The sequence below is a fragment of the Ursus americanus genome, chromosome 12 (assembly GCF_024610735.1).
Source record: "Ursus americanus isolate L20-20 chromosome 12, mUrsAme1.1.p, whole genome shotgun sequence".
NCBI lineage: Eukaryota > Metazoa > Chordata > Mammalia > Carnivora > Ursidae > Ursus > Ursus americanus.
In genome coordinates this window covers 20,731,058-20,751,828 of record NC_142138.1, presented here as the reverse complement: position 1 = coordinate 20,751,828, position 20,771 = coordinate 20,731,058, and the positions used below count along the sequence as shown (strand labels likewise).

Sequence of the window (20,771 nt, the reverse complement as noted above, 5' to 3'; positions counted from 1 at the left end):
CAGTATGAAAGAGTTGGAAATTGATTGACTAATTTTAGGTCATGTGCCCGTGGGGCAGGGATCTGCAAGAGCTTTCTCTGGAAATAAAAGTGCTGACAGGTGCCATTTTTCTTGCTTTTCCCTAGCCTAGATAGCCAGAGGCTTTCAGGAGTCAGTTCTAGCACTCTTCATCTGCCTTGCTAGCACTACATACCCCACCCATGTCATTCCTTTGTGGACCTGCCCTGGACAGGGGAGGGATGCAAACCCTCCCCACCAGCACACATGCAGCAGTCACAGTGGCTCATTACTATGCAGAAAGCTGGGCTGAGAGCCAAAACCCTGCCCACCAGTGAGCCCATGGTGGCTGCAGCTAGGCCTCTAAGCCAGCAACACAGGAAGCAAACCCTACCCACCAGTGCCACCACAGTAGCTGCAACCAGGCCTCACAGGGAGCAAGTCCTGCATACCTAGGCACTAGCAGCAGTCGTAGCCATAACAGGAGGGCACGTGTAGCCCACACAAGGAACACCCCTGGAGTGCTTGGTTCTAGTGACTAGGAACAGTTTACAACAGGGCCTTTTCTACACAAAGCCACTGCTTTCAAGATCAGGAGACATAGCTGACCTGCCTAATGCATAGACAGAGTTAGACAAAATGACATAAAGGTATATGTCAAAAGACAAAATCCCAGAAAAAGAGCAAAACAAAACATAAGAAATATGCCTGATAAAGAGTTCAAAGTCATGGTCATAAAGATACTCACCGGACTTGAGAGAAGAGTGGATGAACTCAGGACTTCAACAGAGAGAAAATATAAAAACCAATCAGAAGTGAAGAATACGACAGCTGATATGAGCAATACACTAGTGGAATCAACAGATTAGAGGATGCAGAAGAATGGATCAGGGATCTGGAAGACAGGGTGATGGGAAGCAACCAGGCTAAACAGCAAAAACAATAAATAATGACAGGTTAAGAGACCTCTGCAACATTATCAGAATAACGTTCATATAAGGGTCCCAGAAGGAAAAGGGAGAGGCAAGGCAGCAGAACTTACTTGAAGAAGTAACATCTGAAAACTTTCCTAATCTGGGGAAAGAAACAGATATTCAGGTCCAGGAAAACCAGAGAGCCTCAAACAAGATGAACCCAAAGATGTCCACACCAAGACTCATAATAATTACAATGGCAAAAATTAAAGATGAAGAGGGAATCTTAAAAACAAGATATAAGTAAACCATTACATACAAGGGAAACCCCATAAGGCTATCATCTGATTTTTCAGAGAAACTACAGTCCAGAGGAGTGGCATGATATATGCAAGGTGCTGAAAGGATAAAACCGACAACCAAGAACACTATATTTGGCCTTACGGGAAATGTTAAAGAGAATTCTTTAAGTGGAAAGAAAAGGCCATAACCAGAAGAAAATTATGAAAGGAAAACCTTTTGCTGGTAAAAGTAAACATAATAAAGGTAGTAGATCAATCACAAAGCTAGTAAGGAGATTAGAACACAAAAGTAAAAGTAATTATATATGCAAAAATTAGTCAAGGGATACACAAAAAGATAAGGTGTCATATACATAAAATTTGGAAGGAGTAAAAATTTCATGCTTTTAAAATGTGTTTGAGCTTAAGTGACCATCAACTCAATATAGACTGCTGTACACACATAGTACATTATATATGAACCCAGTGGTAACCAAAACCCCATAACAGAAAAGAGAAAGGAATCTAAGCATAACACTCAAGAAGCCAACAAACCACATGGGAGGAGAACAAAAGAAAAAAGGAACAGAAAACAAAAAAGTTAACAAAATGACAATGAACACACCAATAATTACTTTAAATGTAAATGGACTAAATGGTCCAATCAAAAGACACAGAATGGATAAAAAGAGTAAGACCCAAAGACCCATCCATATGCTACCTACAAAAGACTCACTTTAGATCTAAAGACATTTACAGACTAAAATGAAGATATAGAAAAAAAGTTATTCTATGTAAATGGAAGCCAACAAAAAACAACAAAACAAATCCCACAGCTGGGGTATCAATACTCAGATAAAATAGACTTTAAAACAAAGACTGTCACAAGAGAAAAAAAGGTCATTACATATTGACAAAGGGATCAGTCCAAGAGGATATTACAATTGTAAATATTTGTGCACCCAATTTAGGAACACCTAACTATATAAAACAAATATTAACAGACATAAGGGAATAACTGGCAGTAATACAATAATAGTAGGGGATGTTAACACACTACTTAAATCAATGGATAGGCCATCCAGACAGAAAAATGAATAAGGAAACAATGGCTTTGAATAAAACTTTAGACCAGAGGGACCTAACAGATGTATACAGAACATTCCACCCCAAAAGAACAGAATACATATTCAAGGGCATGTGGAAAATTCTCTAGGATAAACAGGCCATAAAACAAGTCTCAATAAATTTAAGAAAACATGTCATTTCTTTTCTGATCAGAACAGTTAGAAATCAATTAGAAGAAAAAAAGCTGAAAGAAACACAAACACATGTAGGCTAAATAACATGTTACTAAACAACCAATAAGTCAAAGAAGAAGTCAAAGAGCATATCAGAAAAACACCTGGACATAAATGAAAATGGAGATGTTACAGTCCAAAATCTTTAGGATGCAGCTAAAGCAGTTCTAAGAGGGAAGTTCACAGCAAAACAGGCCTACCTCAAGAAACAAGAAAAATTTCAACAATTTAACCTTATGCTTAAAGGGAATAAGAACAAACCCCAAAGTTAGTAGAAAGAAGGAAATAATAAAGATCAGTATGGAAATAAATGAAATCCTTAAAAAACAATAGGAATGATCAATGAGATTGAGAACTTGTTCTCTGAAAAGAAACAAAATTGATAAACCATTAGCCAACCAATAAAAAAACAAAAAACTCAAAATTGGAAATGAAAGTTACAATGGACATCTTAGAAATAAAAAAATTATAATTACTACAGAAAATTAAATGCCAACAAATTGGACAAACAAGAAGAAACAGATAAATTCCTAGAAACACATAATCTTCCAAGACTGAATCAGAAAGAAACAGAAAATCTATTCAGGCCAATTACTAGTAAGAAAATTGAATCAGTAAGCAAAAAAAGTCCCAACAAGCCTAAGACCAGATGGCTTTACAGGTGATTCTACCAAACCTTTAAAGAAGTGTTAACACCTATTCTCAAACTATTCCAAAAAATAGAAAAGGAAGGAATGCTTCCAAATTCATTCTATATGGCCAACATTACCCTGATACCAATACCAGATACTACCAAAGATACTATCAGAAAACAAAATTACAAGCCAAAATCCTTCATGAACATAGTTGCAAAAATCTTCAACAAAACATTAGCAAAGTAAATTCAAAAATATTTAAAAAGACCTTACACCACCATCAAGTGAGATTTATTCCAGGAATGCAAGGATGGCTCAATATATACCAATCAATGTGATACACCACATTTACAAAGGGAAGGAGCAAAATCATATGATCATCTCAATAGTGGAAAAAAAAGCATTTGACAAAATTCAACACACATTCATAATAAAAACTCTCCACAGACTGGGTATGGTGGGATCATAACATAATAAAGGCCATCTATGACAACCCACAGCTAACATACTCAATGGTGAAAAACAGAGCTTTTCCTCTAATATTAGGAACAAGACAAGGATGTCCACTCTTGCCACTTTTATTCAATGTACTATTGGAAGTCTTGGCAATTGCAATCAGACAAGAAAAAGGAAAGGCATCCAAATTGATAAGACATTAAACTGTTAATATTTGCAGAGAACAAGATACTATATGTAGAGAACCTAAAGACTCCACCAAAGCCTGTTAGAATTAATAAATGAATTCAGGGGTGCCTGGGTGCCTCAGTCAGTTAAGCATCTGACTCTTGGTTTTGGCTCAGGTTATGATCTCAGGGGCATGAGATCGAGCCCCATATGTGGCTCGCACTGGAATGTGAAGTCTGCTTAAGATTCTTTCTTGCCCTCTCCTCCTGCCCCTCCCCTCTGCACACTCTTTCTCCAAAATAAAGAAATCTTTAAAAAAAATAAATGAATTCAGGAAAGTTGTATAATACAAAATCCGTATACAGAAACATGTTGCATTTCTATACACTAATAATAAAATAACAGAAAGGGAAATGATGTAAAGATTCCCATTTATAATTGCTCAAAAGAATCAAATATTTAGGAATAAATGTAACCAAGGAGGTGAAAGACCTATCTTCTGAAAACCATAAGACACTGATGACAGAACTCAAAGATGACACAAATACATGGAAAAATATACTATGTTCATGGATTGGAGGGATATTCTTAAAATGTCCAAAATACCCAAAGCAATCTACCAATTTAATGCAATCTCTATCCAAATACCAACTATTTTTTCAGAACTATAGCCAAAAAACAAACAACAAAAAAACCCCCACAAACCCAAAATTTGTCTGGAACCACAAAACCCCTAAATAGCCAAAACAATCTCGAAAAAGAAGAACAAAGCTGAAGGTATCACAATTCCAGATTTCAAATTATATTACAAAGCTGTAGTAATTAAAACAGCATGGTATTAGCACAAAAATAGATACATAGATCAATGGAACAGAACTGAGAGCCCAGAAATAAACCCATGTTTATATGGTCAAATAATCTACAACAAAGAAGGCAAAAATACACAAAATTGAGCAAAGACTGTCCCTTCAATAAATGGTACCGAGAAAACTGGACAACTACATGCAAAATAATGAAACTGAATCACCTTTACATGATATGCAAAATAAATTCAAAATAGATTAAAAACCTAAATGTAAGACCTAAAACCATAAAACTTGTATAAGAAAGTATAGGCAGTAATCTCTTGGACATCAAACTTAGCAATGTTTTTCTGGATATGTCTCCTCAGTGGAAAACAAAAGCAAAAAAAATGCAAAACCAACAAACAAAAAACAAAATTGGGCTTACATCAAACTAAAAAGCTTTTGCACAGTGAAGGAAACTTTCCATCAACAAAACAAAAACCAAACTCACCTGCTCCTTCCAGCCCACTCCAAGTCACCAGTGTCTCCCTAGAAGGAGTTTTTACACGTCTGTGCCCCAGCGTTTATGGCTGCTACCCAAGGGATGTCTCTAGATTGCCTGACTCTGATAGCCAACAGAACTTATATTCATGAGTCCCACAGTACTATAGGAAACAAAAAACAAATTCTTAATGGATGCAGGAATATCCTCTCTACCCCCCCACCTGTGACTGTATACCTGGGCCCAGCACAGAGGGAACAGGCAAAAACTTCCATTTCTATTTCTTCCTAGAAGAGGTTTAACTACATACTTTTCCAGCTTCTACCTGAGTGTCCAGGTTCTAATCAGCCTGCATCTATGTGCTAACTGCAACCCATCCTTTTAGGACACTGACAAATCTTAGCATACCCTCAACCACTGGGAGTCACTAAGAACAAAGAAGGAGGCTTGAACAATCACAAAAGTTTGAGGGACAACGTAGAGCTCAGGCCAGGTTCATCCTCTACACAACACCATTCTGTCAAGACTGGCAGAGGTGGCTATTTTATCTAATGTGCAGAAACCAACAGAGTCAAAGAAAATGAAGAAACAGGGAAATGTGTTGTAAACAAAAGAACAAGATAAATATCCAGAAACAGATTGCAATTAAACAGAGATAAGTGATTTACCTGAGAGGAGTTTGAAATAACAGTCAAAAAGTTCAGGGAAGGGGCGCCTGGGTGGCATAGCGGTTAAGCGTTTGCCTTTGGCTCAGGGTGTGATCCGAGCGTTATGGGATCGAGCCCCACATCAGGCTCCTCTGCTATGAGCCTGCTTCTTCCTCTCCCACTTCCCCTGCTTGTGTTCCCTCTCTCGCTGGCTGTCTCTATCTCTGTCAAATAAATAAATAAATAATATTTAAAAAAAAAAAAAAAGAAAAGAAAAAGTGAAAACACAAAAGGAAAACAAAGAATATTAAAAAAAAAAAAAAAGGACAGGGAAATGATGCATGAACAAAGTGAGAATTTCAACAGAGACAGAAAATACTTTAAAAGTACCAAACAGAAAACTCAGAGCTAAAGAACACAACTCAACTGAAAAAAAAAAAAAAAAAAAAAAAAAAAATCAATAGAAAGGTTCAACAGCAGACTAGATCAACCAGAAGAGAGAAAGAATGGACTTGAAGACAGGTCAGTGGCATTCATCCAATCAGAGTTGCCCCCCCCAAAGCGGGGGGGGGGGGGAATGAAGATAGTTTAAGGGACTTACAGACCACCATCAAACAAATCAGTGTATATATTACAGAGGTCCCAGAAGGAAAGGAGAGAGCAAAAGGGGCAGGAAGCTTTTTCAAAGAATTAATGGATGAAAATTTCTCTACCCTGAGGAAAGAAACAGACATCCTGATCCATAAAGCCCAACAAGTACAAAACAATATGAATTCAAAGAGACCTACACTGAGACACATTATAATTAAATTATTAGATATTAAAGAAAAGGAGAGATTCTTAAAAGTAGCAAGAGAAAAGCAAGTTGTTAGCAAGGGAACCACCTTAAGACTATAAGCAGATTTTTTAGCAAACCTAATGACATAAAACTCCTAGAAGAAAACATAGGTGGTAATCTCCTTGGCATCAGTCTTGGTGATGATTTTCTGTGTTTAACACCAAAAGTTAAAGGAAACAAAAGCAAAAAACAAAGCACAAGAAACTGAAAAGCTTCTGCACGGCATAGGATACCATAAACAAAATGAAAAAGCAACCTACTAAAGGAGAAAATTTTGGCAAATCATGTATCTGATAAGGGGTTAATGTCCAAAATCTATAAAGTACTCATGTAACTCAATAGCAGAAAACCAAACTGCTATTATAAAATGGATAGAGGATCTGAATAGACAACTGTCCAAGGACATAGAGATAGCCAATAGGTACGTGAAAAGATCATCAGGGAAATGGAAATCAAAAACACAGACAGCAGGAATGCATAAGCCTGTGATGGTACACGGAAGAGAGTAGTGGCAAATGAAGTTGGAAAGACATGCTGGCCTCAGTCATGGAGGGTGTGAGAATGAGATATCACCTCATACCTAGTAGAATGACTATTATCAAAAACACAAGAGATGTTAACTATACTGGAATTAAAAACTTAAAAAAAAGATAAGAGATAACAAGTGTTGGCGAGGATGTGCAGAAAATTTATGCACTACCGGTGGGAATTTAAATTGGTGCAGCCACTATGAACAAAAGTAGAGGAGTTCCTCAAACAATTAAAAATAGAACTACCATCCGATCTAGCAATTCCAGTTTTGGGTATTTATCTGAAGGAAAAAACACTAACTCATAAGTGATATCTGGGCTCCCATGGTCACTGCAGCACTTTTTACAATAGCCAAGCCATGAAAACAACCTAAGCGTCCATCAGTGGTTGAATGGACACAGAGAATCTCTCTCTCTCATGCACACACAGTGAGAGAGAGAGAGAGAGAGAGAATGGAAGAGAGATTATTCAGCCATAAAAGGAGAAAATCTTGTAATTTGTGACGACATAGATGGAGCTTGAGGGCATTATTGTCAATAAGTCAAATAGAGAAGGACAAATACCATATGATCTCATAGGTGGAATTTAAAAAACAAAGAAAAGAAAGCAAATGAAACTATAGATACAGAACAGATTGGTGTTTGCCAGAGATGGTGGGGAGTGGGGTGGGTGAAATGGGTGAAGGTGGTTGAAAGGTACAAACTTCCATTAATAGATAAGTCCTGGGGATGTAATGCACAGCACGGTAACTATGATAATACTGTGCTGTATATTTAAAAGTTGCTGCAAGAGGGGCGCCTGGGTGGCTCAGTCTGTTAAGAGGCTGCCTTCGGCTCAGGTCATGATCCCAGGGTCCTGGGATCCAGCCCCGCATTGGGCTTCCTGTTCATCGGGGAGTCTGCTTCTCCCTCTCCCTCTACCCCCTTTCCCCTGCTCTTGCTCTCTCGGCATGCGCTAATAAATAGATTCTTTAAAAAAAAAAAAAAGTTGCTTCAAGAGTAGATATTAAAAGTTCTCTTCACAAGAAAAAAAATTATAATCCTGTGTGGTGATGGATGTTAAACTAGACTTCCTGTAATCATTTTACAATACATGCAAATACTGATTCATTATAATGTAGACCTGAAACTAATATAATGTTATATACCGACTATATCTCAATTAAAAAAAAAAGAAATTCCACCCTAGATTAAGATTTCCTGCGACAAAATTGCATACTAAGACTGTAATTTCTCCACTGTCAAGCCTCTAATTACTCTCTTCAGCTGCCTTTTTCATTTGAGCCCCTGCGTTGGTCTGGTGATCTTACTGCCTGTTAGACTGTGGCCACTAACACTGTCAGACCCTTAGCTTCAGGTATAAAGAACTCTTTTGCTTTCTTTCTTTCTAAGATTTTATTTATTTGTCAGAGAGAGAGAGAGAGAGAGAACACAAGCAGTAGGAGCAGCAGGCAGAGGGAGAAGCAGGCTCCCTGCTGAGCAGGAAGCCCGATGCAGAACTCGATCCCAGGACTCTGGGATCATGACCTGAGCTGAAGGCAGCTGCTTAACCAACTGAGCCACCCAGTTGTCCCAAGAACTCTTTTTCTTATTAGCATTCTTCCTCTAATAAATGATCAGTCCATCAAATTAAATTTTGAAAAGGTACTTGTTTGATAACTCAATCCATTTCTCAAAAGCAACAGGGAAAGAAATAATACCTAACTCTGGAATCTGGAAATCTCATACTTTCAATTTCTTTCCCTTGATTCTTCCTGCTGTGTAGTAATCCATATTTCCTGTCTCAGTGTAAAGCAAATCAATAATCTGAATTTTCCTCTCTTTCTATACTATCTTTATTCTCAGAAGCCAGGGAGGAAATTTATTAGGTGCTTTCACGAAAGGACTTCCCGGTGGTGCTACACCGTTCACAGGAAGAATCACGTGAGATGCCGGCAATCAGCAACACACCTCACCGAGTGGCACAGGGAAGATCAGTGAGAAGAGGAAAGGGAAATGGATGTCATCGCCCACGCGATACTGGGAGAAAGAGGATTTTTCTGATACACACTATCAAACATATCTAATTGTTAGTGCAAGGACTGCTGGGTACAATGGGAAGTAATGATAGTTGATGAAGATTTTTGAAACAAAGCTCAGTGTTCTTGGAGAAATAAATCTGAATCAAACATCAGTAAAAGGAAATACCACAAAAGACAGGAAGGTATAAAGCAGGCAAACACTCTTCCTTCTAGTTCGTATTTGCAGGATACAGACATCCATTCCTTCATAGACTAACTACTGAGGGCCCCGGGCTGTGTGCTATGGGGCTACCTAGACAAACGAAGCTTGAAGTGTGCCCTCCAAAAGCTCATATCCTAGGAGCGGAAGCAAGAAAAGCACAAAGCTAATTTCTAAAAGGAGAACGCCGCCACACCAAAGGAGACATAGAGGTGAAGTGCTCAAGCTTTTCATAGAAGGGAAAATGGGAGAGGAGGGTTTGAGAAATATGGACAGAATTTTCCCCGATAAGAAGGCATCTGGGTGGATTTGGAGAAGATGTCAGCTGTGGACATGAGGAGAGTGGGAATGACCCTTCTGCCGAGAGGTGGTGCCGGAGCGAAGGCAGGTGGCAGGAAGTCACAGGCCTGGGAGGGCAAGCAGTGGCCGATCCACGGAAAAGAGTGCAGCCGATGAGGCTGGAAAGGCGAGCCGGCCTCAGTCATGGAGGGGCTGGAACGTCAGGCTAAGGATTATAAGTGGAATAAGAACTTTGATCTTGGAATCTGGAAAATGTAATAAGCAGCTCTATAAAGAATGTGGTAATGGAAGAGATAGGCATTAGATACATACGTGTGGGCAGAGATTATACGTGATTTAAAACTTCGGTTAAAATTTTACATGGAATAAACAAGTGAGAAAGTGGTATCCTTCGAAAATCCGAAAAAAAACCACCCCAATTTCAATGGGCATTTATGCTTTGGAGAGACTAAAGAAAGACACTGAGTAGAGGAAAATGTCTACTATTCAGGTATAAATCAACTTAGCAAAATATCCAAACCATGATACGTTTGAGAGGGAAACTGACAAAATCTGACGACGACGATATTCTACACCGTACCACTGACACCAGCCTTGTGCAGTAGCAGAAAAGGAATCCTCACCATTGAATAGATGTGAAAACAAAAGCTCAGATACCGTAGGTGATTTGGCTGAAAATACAAGGTTATTAAATGTTAGAGCTATGAATCCAACCCATTTTTTCTCACTCTGGTGTCCTTTTCATTAATCCAATCTGCCTTATTTCTAAAAAGACGTTTTTGTGAACCCATGTAGTTAGTGCGAAGCCCATTCTATAACTATGCAGTTGCTATTTTATTTTTGGATTTAAAGGAAAAGATCTTATTTTCTTTAATTAAAGCAAATATTTTTATCTTCATGTAAATGTAGGCTAATTTCCTTTTATTCCCATGTGAATTTAGAAAGAGAACGTTGTGGTTCCATTTTTGGACTGGCAAAGCTTAATACTTACAGTGTGTCTTAAGCTCCATATTTAAGCTCACTTCCATAATGGAACTGAAGGCTAGTTTTTAATGTCTGATAAGAATTCTCAAAACTGGGATCGTGACTATCCCCCAGCGAGATGCCTTTGGGATAGGTTCATGGGGATGGTGGGCTGGGTTCGGCTCTGCTACCACTGGTCCAAAGTCACTCTAGTTATGATCGTTCCTGCTCTTCTGAAAGGAATGTAACCGCAGGGTGTATAGTTTTCACTAGTAGTGAAATACAAAATCAGATTGGTTTTTCAAAAATTCTGCTTCTACTTAGGGCTCCTCAGTTTTGTTTTTTTTTTTTTAACGAATTATAGGCTTGGCCTCTTTTTTTTTTAAAGATTTTATTTACTTATTTTAGAGAGAGAGAGAGAGCACACGAGCGGTGGGGAGGGGCAGAGGGAGACGGAGAGAGAGAATCCTAAGCAGACTCCCTGCTGAGTACGGAGCCTGATGCAGGGCTCAACCTCATGACCCTAAGATCATGACCTAAGCGGAAATCAAGAGCCGGACGCTTGACTGACTGCACCACCCGGGCGCCCCTCCTCAGCCTCACTTTTACCTTTAGCCCGCCTTTACCTTCTCTAACTTGTCTCGTTAGTGGAGTTAAATTAGGAGGGCCTAAAATGAACAACTGCACTAGTTCTTCTAGAATCTGTATCAACCCCTTAATATTCCTTTCTTATGGCTTCAAGTCCAGCTTTTGGACTTTATACCTAGAGAAACATGAATTAATTTATTTACTGTATTAAGCATAGTTCACTTCTAAAATTTTATTTAAATACAATTTTTTTCTCTTCCCCAGTTAAAAATGATTTAAAATCAAATTTATTTTGTGACATTAATGACATAACAGTAAGATGTCTCTTCCTCATACATATGCATAGATATTTTCAATTTTCACATTAATTTTTGCTTTCAGCTACTTGACTTTCCTCATCAATGTTAAGTCTTAACTTTGAATTAAGGACTGGTCCTCCAAAAGTATTGGAGCACATTCCAAAATATAAAAGTAAAATTTAAGTGCCTGTCTGCCAAGTTATACAAATTCTGTATCTTAGGTTTAAGTATATTTAATAAAGACTCAGGATTCCTGGGTGGCAAAGTCGCTTAAGTGACCAACTCTTGGTTTCAGCTCAGGTTATGATCTCAGAGTCGTGAGATCGAGCCCCACGTCAGGCTCCATGCTCAGCGCAGAGTATGCTTAAGACTCTCTCTCCTTCTAGACTATGGACTATGAGAAACAAACTGAGGGCTTCAGAGGGGAGGCGGGTGGGGGAATGGGATAGGCCGGTGATGGGTAGTAAGGAGGGCACGTATTGCATGGTGCACTGGGTGTTATACGCAAGTAATGAATCAAGTCTTACATCGGAAACCAGGGATGTACTGTATGGTGACTAACATAATAAAAAATCATTATTAAAAAAAAAAAAAAAGACTCTCTCTCCTTCTGCCCCTATCTTTTTTTTTTTAAAAGGACTCTTACATATTAAAATCCTTTGAAAAATTAACATATAAGAGTAGCAATTCAAAACTATCTTCAGATTTAAGTATACTGTACACTATTCTTTTATTAATTTTTTAACATTTAAAAAATTGATTTCATTTATAAACATTTTAAAGTAATGAGGATAACTAAATTCCAAGTGGTTGTTTTTCCTTAATTCCAGTTTTTAGCAAAAATCATTTTTAAAGTATTTTCCAAATTATTGGATGGGGTTAATATAATCCATGGTACTTTAATTATTGTTTAAGGTAGACTTAGGTTTTTAAAAAATATTTTATATAGTTGGTGTCTGTCACAAGATTCTGATCTACCCGTCCACACAAAAATCTTTTGGCCGGTCTCTGCACTCTTTGCCCACTAGGTGGCAGCATTAGGCTCTATTTGAAAGGCCTGAACACCAGGCCTTTTCGTTCATTTTTCAGTTTTGTTTCCTATTTCATCATAGAGTCTTATTCCACATTCTGTGATTGACTCCCTGAAATATGCCATCAGCTTCCTTGCAGGAAAGAGCTCTGTAACCAAGGGCAACACACACAAGACTACAACAGGCAGGTAGATAGTATTCCCCTAAATACCGCATACCAGACAACTAACCAGTTCAGCGAGTGTCAAATGAAAACCCTAAACCGCAATTTAAACAATCCTATGAAACAGCTGAAATAATTCATACATTATTTTTTACAATATTACACTCGTGACTTGGTCAAACTGAAAAGCTGCTTAAGAGAAACTGTGACCTATTTTACCATACTTTACTAAAAGGCGGGGGGTGGGGGGGTGGGCAGGGAGAAATGCCTTGTTTTAGACAGATTATAGTTAGATGTTAGGTGTAGGCATTTAATAAAAGCTTAATTGGCCCAAAGGCTTTTCCCTTAAGGTGGGCTTCTCCCAACCATCTGACATAGATGTACCTATTTATTGCTGACATTTCAAACTCCATTTATACATCCGAATTAACAGGATTACGGGGTGCCTGGCTGCCTCGGTGGAGGATGCCACTCCATCTCAGGGATCTCAGGGTTGTGAGTCCCAGCCCACACCGGGGTAGAGATTACTTAAAAACAAACAAAAAACAAAGAACAACAACACAAAAACAGGCAAACTAACAGGATTATGTAGCTGCCTACAATGCTACTATCATCACTCGAGTGTTACTATAAATTTTTAACTACATCTAGTTTTAAGTTTTCTCAATAAGAGAATATTTAAGAAATGCACTTTTTGAGAAAATTAATAACTTGCTCAATGGCAATACTCCATTATTATAATCAACTAGAGAAATTGGATGGGTAACCCGTTTTCAATTGTTTTCTAATTAGAACTAGATCTGTAATTAATTTAACTTGTTTTCTTATTATTACATACTTTTAGGATCTCTAAAACATTGAGCGAAAATGCTACCCTCTATTTAGTACAGTTAGACTTTTGTGGGTTTTTTTCTAGAGTCCAACACTTGTTGATATTCACAAGGTTGTGCAACTATCACCACCATCTAGCTCCCCAGTATTTCCATCACTCCAAAAAGATGCCCCAACCTGTTAGCAGTTATTTCACAACTCCTACTTCCCTGACCCCCAGTAACTGTTCACGCTCCCTATGAATTTGTCTATTCTGGACATGGCATATAAATGGGATCATATAACATGTGACTTTTCGTGTCTGGCTTATTTCACTTAGCATGATTTCAAGGTTCATCCGTGTTGTGACAAAGACCAGTATTCCACCCCTTTTAGCGCGACGTAACATTGCATTGTATGGATACGCCACAGTTCGTTTATTCACTCGACAACTGATTGACATTTGGGTCATTTCTCTTTTGGCTATGATGAATGCTGCTTCTATGAAAATTAATGTCCAACTTTATGTATAGACCTAGATTTTCAATTCTCTTGGGTCTATACGTAGGAGTGAAATTCCTCGGTCATATGGTAACAGTGCGTTTAACATTTTGAGAAACAGGCAAATTTTTCCAAAGCAGCTGCACCATTTTAATTCCCTCCCAGCAGTGTTTGAGGGTACCAATTTCTCCACGTTGTTGCCAACATTTGTTATGGTTCATTTTTCTTCATGCTCTGTTCTATTCTTCAGACTGGATAATCTCAATTGACCTGTCTTCCCAACATGTTGATTTTTTCTTCTGTTGCTCAGATCTGCTATGCTCTAGTAACTCACTCCAGCTATTGTGCTTATTCAAATCCAGAACTTCCGTTCGGTCCTTTTCTAATCATTATTGCCAGTTTTACTGATGCTTTTCTTGAGCAGAGAATATTTGGAGCTGCTTCTTACTGTGTCTGTTTTTGCCGATGTCATCTATGGCTTGCACGTTCCATTTAGGCCTATGATACACTGCGAATTTTAGAGTATGGTTTGAGGCAAAAGTCAGGCTTCATGTTTTCCAACATGGACAATCAGTCGTTCTAACAACATTTCTGTTCTTTGCCTATTTAACTGTTCTGGCATTTTGGTCAAAAATCAGTGTACCATGGAAGTATGGGCCTATTTTTGGACTCTACTCTGTTCCAGCGATCTACGTGCCTGTATTAGCCCGCACCACGCTGCCTGATTGTTACGACTCTGTAACACATCTTGAGGTCAGATAGAGGAAGTCCTCGTGCTGTGTTCTTTCGCAAGATTTTAGCTCCTACGCATTTTAATACAAACTTTAAAAATCAGCTTGTCAATTTCTATTTGAGAAAAAGGCTACCGAGAAAATGGTTGGGATAACACCGAATCTATAGACCAGTTTGGAGAGAACCAATACATTATCAATATTAAGTCTTCCGAGTCACTGACACGGGATAGCTCTCCATTCACAGGCATTTTTCATCTCTCGCAGCAATGTCTTGTAGTTTTCATTGTTCCTACAAATCTTCTGTTAATTTATTGCTACATATTTCATGTTTGATGCGGTTGTAAATTTTTAAAAACTTTATTTTCCAATTGTTTGCTGCTTCTACACAGAAACAATTGATGTCTGCATATTGCCTTCTATCTCGTGACTTGGCAGAGTTTGTTAGTTTTAGTGGTTGCTTTTTAGGGGAATTTTTCATGTAAACACTCATACAAAGAGACATTTTTACTTTTCCTTCCTATCTTATGCCCTTTTTAAATGGTTTTAAGAGAGAGCGAGCATGCAAACGGGGGTTGGAGAAGAGAGGCGGAGAGGGAGGGAGAATATTAAGCAGGCTCCACACCCAGCACAGAGCCTGACAGGAGCTGGATGCCGGGGCTCAGTCTCACGACCCTGAGATCACGACCTGAGCCAAAATCAAGAGTCAGATGCTTAAACGACTGAGATCCAGGCGCCCCATTATACCCTTTTTAAAAAAACCTAGCTGCACTAAATCCTCCCATAAAATGTCAAGAAGAAGAGGTATAGATTCAAGCCTTACTCCGACAATCTGTTTGCTTTCATTGGAGCATGGACTCCATTTTTATTTAACTATTATCATTATTCAATTTAGATTTCCTGCCTACCTGTTTGTTTTCTATTCAAACCTGGGGTTTTTTTTTCCTTTCCTGACATTTTTTTGGCTTAATCAAATGTTCTTAGAATTCCATTGTAACTAAACTATTGACATTTTAGGTGTACTGTTTTGTATTTTTTTTTAAATGGTTGCTCTATGGATGACAATGTGTTCCATAATTTATCACAGGCTACTCAGAGTTACTGTTTTACTTCACGTACAATGTAATGTAAACTTTTACATGAAATGTACATTTGAATAACCCCACAACCATATTTCCATTCACCTCATTTGTACTATTATCAAATGTGTTGTATCTATGAATATTATAAACCCCACACTACAATGTTATAGTTTTGCTTTTAAAAAAATTAAGAGAAAATATATAGTATTTTATTTACCCACATATTTACCAGTTGTTTCAACACCACAGTTCTCAACGAGGAGCAACCTACTGAGGACGAAGATACTGGTAAGTATCTTACAATGCACAGGATAGCTTCTCCTACAGACAGAATCACCCAGCCCAGAAGGCCAACCCGAGCCGAGGCTGAGAAACTCTACCTTAAGAATTACGCACATTATTTGTATCTGGTTGCTTTCAAGATACCCTCTTCAGAACTTTAGTTTTCATCATATTAACTGATGTGTCTAGGTAAAATGGTCTTTTTATTTACCCTGCTTTGCAGGGGAAGTGTCTGAGCCTGTTAGATCTAGAGGTTTTTTTAAACCAAATTTAGGAAATTCTTTACCATTATTTTTTCAAATATTTCACGTCACATTATCTTTTCCCTCTCCTCCTGGGACTGCAATTACACGTATTTTAGACTGCTTGGTCTTAAGTCCCTCAGGTCTTCAGGACCTGCTCACTGATTTTGTCATCTCTGTTCTTCATATTGAATTATTTTTGTCTTCACATTAATTGAAACTTTTTTTCCTGTTTTCTCCTACCTCTGCTAAGCCCATCCATTTTTTTTCAGATACTACACTTTTCAGTTGGAAAGTTTCTATACTTCTTTTTTAGTTTATATTTCTTGCTGAAAATCCCTACCTGTTCATTACGACTTTATTTTCCTTAGGTTCTTGAATAACAGCTGCTTTAAATAAATCCTTGTCTACTAAGACCAACATCTGAGTCATCTTGGAGTCAGTTTCTATTTATTACTTTTCTTCTTAACTGTGGGTCCATTTCTTGTTTCTTCAACTATCTAGGAATTTCATTTACTGATTACACATGTTATATCATAAAGACCACAGATGTATAACCTTCCTCTAAAGATTGATTTTTTTTTTTTTTTTTTTGTAAGAAGGAGATAACTTTGCTGAATTCAAGCTCAAACTTCTGTGCAGGGGAGGAGCTGAATCCCTTCTCAGTTCCTTCAGGACTTGGAATCTTCCTCACAAACATGGTTCAGAGGTCAGACAAATGTATTTTGGCTGAGTTTACACAGAGATTTTGAGGCTCCTTTCTAAGTAACCCCCTTTTTCAGGGAGTTCCTGCTTACTTTCCAGCCTTGCTAACGGTTCTCAGCTCTGTGCCCTGACTCCGGCAGCCAGCAAGAACATTGACTACAGGCGGCGTTAGGCAAAAAGACAAATTTCATCCAGGGCAGTTTCCCTCTTTTGAGGACTAACTCGGCCCCCCGTCAGGTTCTGCCTGCCTTTGAACATGCCCCAGGGCCTTCAAATAGTTGTTTCTCTTTCATATTTAATCCAGTTTTAATAATGGTTATCTGCAGGGGGAATAATCCGATATAAGCAACTTCGCCAATATTGGCAAATACCAGTTAGGATTTTTAAATGTAATAGCCTTATTGGAAATAAGGATGATTATACCATCTATACCTTGATACATTCACCTCTCCTGATCCTTATGCACAGGGCTGACACAAGAGAAATAAACAGTTTCTACGAGACACTACTTCCACGCCTGAAGAAACTTCTCCGTGGTATAAAGAAAATAGTGTAGACTTTGTTATCACAGCAACTGTTCGCTAACTGCACGAACTTACAAAGATTATTAAATTCTCTATACTTTTCTACTTTTATCATGCAGGTATCCTCACAAGGTTGTTAGAAAGGTTAAATGCTTATGTGGCAAAGCATACAGTACGTGTTAAAATCAAACAAAAAATGTTGGTTTCTTTTCCTTAGACCTCTTCCTCCATTCCAGCAGTGGAAATAGAAGGAATTCCTAAAACATGACCACTTTTTTTCTAGTTACTTTATTCCATTAGTAACATCTAGTTAAGTTCACTTCCCAAAGAGGAAAGAACACAAGCCTGAGAACAAATTTCACTTGATGAACACACACAAGGCAGAAGTGGGGACTGTCCAAGGGGACGGTAAGTCCAGGGAAGATTCGTACCTCCACAGGGTCTCTGGGTCAGCAGGGATAGAGGCGGGAGGAAGACTGGCAATGTAAAAGGCATCTTTATCACAGAATTTCGCCACATGTAAGTAGAAAATGGTCTTTCTGTGGCTAAGTATACAATAAACCACAGTAATCTAATAAGCAAAACTGCTAATGAGAAAAGCAGAACAAATTTCAAAAGTGAAATAAATGAAAAGGTAAGGAAAATATTAACTTTAAAAAATTAAATCATACAGGTCAGCTGGGCAGACGGCAGAAGAGGAGGGCCCTAAGTTCGCCTCGTCCCGTGGATAACAGATAACACCCATATCAGGGTAAATGGCCTAGGAAATGACCTGGAGCCTGGCAGAACAAGCTCCACTACTAAAGGCGGGGAAGAGGCCACACTGATGAAGGGAGAAGGGCAAAGACATGGTCTGGAGTGAAATGGACTGTGGTTATCCATGGTTGGGAGGGAGCCAGTGGTGCAGAGGAAGGCGGAAAACAGACTTTCACACTGGGGAGCTCACAAATGGGGAGGATGAATCTCGATAATATTTGCTTTTGAAATTGAGAGAGGCCAAATTTCATGAGCCAGGAATTTTAAAAGTCAGCAGGCTCAGCTCTTGGAGAGCTGGATGGTATTAGGAAGCACAGCCCCCCCCCCCTTTGAAGAGACAGGACAACGAACAGCCCGTGCAGATACAGTGTAGAACCAGCAGTTTGAAAACACTGGGGGCAGACAGGAAGGACAGTGATTTCTCATCTCAGAGCATGGTCTGGAGAGACAGGGATCATGGGGAGACCCCTCCAGGAACAAAGGAGCCAGCAGGCATCATTCCCTCCCCTGGCCCCCAGCATAAACAATGGCCACCTGCAGGAACAAGCAGAGTATGGATACTCCTTACCTAACTTGCTTACACCCCCCACCACCAGCACTCTCCCATCTCTTCAGTGGACCAGTCATACATGCCTCAGTCCTGGTACTGTGGGCCCCTCCCCCAGAAGACCATGAAAAACCCCACCAACGCCACAGCTCCAGACCTGTGTGCTTTGTGGGACCTCAGTTCCGGCAGTGGCGGGTCTCATTTAGCAAGCAAACCACTGCACACCTTGCTGCCCACAACTGGCAAAGAGAGCCTCTGCAGACAACTGAACTGAAGGAAAAAGAGGCCAAGACTCAACAGTACAGCACGGGCAACACACATAGGAGATACTCACTAAAGCGCCAGGTCATGGGGAACAGGAACCCTGCATTGCGAGCACGACAGGATCTATTCTTCATAAGGCTAATTATTGTTAAGAGCAAAAGAAGTAGCTGACTTTCCTAACACAGAGAAACAGACAAAGTCAAACAAAATGAGATAGAGAAAAATCTCCCAAATGAAAGAACAGGACCAAACCACAGCAAGAGACCAAAGCGAAATGTATATAAATAATGTGCCTGATAGAGAATATAAAGTAATAATCACAAAGATACTCCCTGGACTGGAGAAAAGAGACCATCAGTGAGACCCTTAACACAGAGAGTAAAAGAAAGAACCGATTAGAGATCAAGAACACAGTAAATGAAATTAAAAATACACTTGATGGAATAAATAGCAGGCTAGATGAAGCAGAGGAATAAATTAATGACATGGAAGACAGAGTAATGGAAAGTAACCAAACTGAGCAAAGGAGAGGAAAGAAAATTATGCAAATTGAGAACCATCATAGGGAACTCAGTGATTCCATCAAGCATAATAAAATTTGTATTGCAGGGATCTCAGAAGGAGAGAGAGAGAAAGGGGCAGAAAACTTATTTGAAGAAACAATAGCTGAAAACTTCCCTAATCTGAGGGAGGAAACAGATACCAGATCCAGGAGGCACAAAGCGCCTCCTCCCAAAATCAACCTGAGGAGGTCCACACCAAGACACAAAGTAATTAAAATGGCAAAAAGTAGCAATAAAGAAAAGGTTTTAAAAGCAACAAGAGAAAAGAAGACAGTTACATCAAGGGAAACCCATAATATTATCAGGATTTTTCAATAGAAACTTTGCAGGACAGAAGAGAGTGGTATGATATATTTAAAGTGCTGAAAGAAAAAAAAAAGTGCAACCAAGAATACTCTATCCAGCAAGGCTATCATTCTGAATAGGAGAGTAAAGAGTTTCTCATACACACAAAAGCTAAAGGAGTTCATGACCATTAAACCAGTCCTATAAGAAATATTAAAGAGGACTCTTTGAATGAAAGGGAAACCATAGAGTACAAAGAGTAAAAAACACAAAAGCAGTAAAAATAAATATATCTGTAAAAATCGGTCAGGAGATTCCTAAAGTAAAAGGATGTAAAATATGACACCATATACCTAAAATGTGGGGGAAAGGGGGTGGGGAGAGGAGTAAAGGTTTAAGTTTAAACTTAAGTTTAAACCTAAGTGACCACCAACTTAATATAGACTGCTATATGCAGAAGATGTTATATATAAGCCTAATGGTAACCACAAATCAAAAACCAGTAACAGATATGCAAAACTAAAGAGAAAGAAATCCAAATATATCACTAAGGAAAGCCAAAAACTATGAGAGCAAGAGAAGGATTAGAGAAAATCCCTCTAAAAAACAACCACAAAACAAGTAACAAAACAGCAATAGTACCTTGAGGACTCAATGTAAATGGATTAAATGCTTCAATCAAAAGATGCAGGGTGTCAGAATGGATAATAAAACAAGACCCATCTACATGCTGCCTACAAGAGACTCATTTCAGACCAAAAGTCATCTGCAGATTTAAAGTGAGGGGATGGAGAAACATTTACCATGTAAAACAAAGTCAGTAGCAATACTTATACGTAAGTGTTCTATAAGACAAATAGA

General features: G+C 38.7%; 1 protein-coding gene across 2 annotated transcripts in view; it reads right to left on the bottom strand.

The window, feature by feature from the left end:
• Nucleotides 1–20,771, bottom strand: part of RAVER2 (ribonucleoprotein, PTB binding 2) — a 94,155-nt gene that overhangs the window by 5,785 nt on the left and 67,599 nt on the right. The window lies entirely within an intron of this gene.